The sequence below is a fragment of the Haplochromis burtoni genome, unplaced genomic scaffold, assembly GCF_018398535.1.
Source record: "Haplochromis burtoni strain Fernald_Lab_line unplaced genomic scaffold, NCSU_Asbu1 Contig_25, whole genome shotgun sequence".
Classification (NCBI taxonomy): domain Eukaryota; kingdom Metazoa; phylum Chordata; class Actinopteri; order Cichliformes; family Cichlidae; genus Haplochromis; species Haplochromis burtoni.
This window is the reverse complement of record NW_024582386.1, coordinates 1554977-1556283: the sequence shown is the minus strand read 5'-3', so window position 1 is coordinate 1556283 and position 1307 is coordinate 1554977.

Here is a 1307-nt window from a genome sequence, read left to right as displayed (position 1 = left end):
AATGCTCTATTAAAAAAATGTAATATAAGATTAGAATAGTGTTTATTTTGTCAGACGGGAGTTTTGAAAGGTGGGCGGAGAAAGGATTGATTACAGTCAATCAGCTGTTCGAAAAGAATACTCTTAAAAGTTTTTCCCAGCTAAGGGCTAAATATACTTTATCCCCAGGGGACCATTATAGATACTTACAGTTAAGGGACTACATTACAAAGCATAAAGACTGGGACAATATTAGAAGAGAACCAATCGGGTTGGAAAATCATTTTATAAAACTGCTTGAAAAGTCAGGTACATTGAAAAACCAAGTGTCTTTGATCTACCAGAAACTGCTGATTGACATGTCTGATAATGCATATCATATAAAACAACAATGGGAATTGGAACTCAATATAATGTTGGATGATGTCACATGGGAGAGTGTCTGTTGTGGCTGCCATAGAGGGGTGGGTAGTCAAATGTGGAAGGATTTTGACTGGAAGGTTAAATTAAGATTTTTTTAGAACTCCACTGAAAACCTTTCTATCCAAAAGTAGTGTCAGTAATAAGTGTTGGAGAGGGTGTGGGTTTGTGGGGGACCAAACGCATATTTTTTGGGACTGTGTTTACATACAACAGTACTGGATGGATGTCAAGAACATTATACAAAACATATTGTCAGTCAACCTCCCAATGGATCCCCTGATCTTTTTGTTGGATATCTTTCCTGATGGTTTCTCCTATGAGCAGCACTTTCTCCTGCATATCCTTCATGACTGCAAGAAAAATGATAACAATTCACTGGCTCAAACCAGAAACACCTACAGTTGCCCAGTGGCTTCTGAAAACTAGACATGTCTATACGATGGAACGGATAACAGCTCAACTACAACTAAAAGTGCCAACCTTTGACAAAGAATGGAGACTAATTATAAAATATCTTGAAAGGACATTCAAGCCTTAACATTGTTACATCTGTGCTTAGGTATTGGTATGTATGTATGTATGTATATGTGTATATATGTTTTTTTCTTTTAAATTAAGTTTTTGAATAACCCCCACCACTATATGGAGCAGATTTGGTCTCAGGTCATGTTGTCGATGTGAATTGCCTTGTTATTTTTGGCAATAAAAGTTAAAAAAAGAAAGAATAGTGTTTATCTGTCTGCTTATTTATAAGGAACTCCATTAGCTTCCACAACAGTGGTTGCTAGTCTTCCTGGGGCCTAAGCCATCAAATACAATCAATTAAAATATTACACAATAAAGTGGATGCAAAATATCCACAATTTGGCTCTTACATCCACAGTGAGAGTTTACAGTTTTTAAAA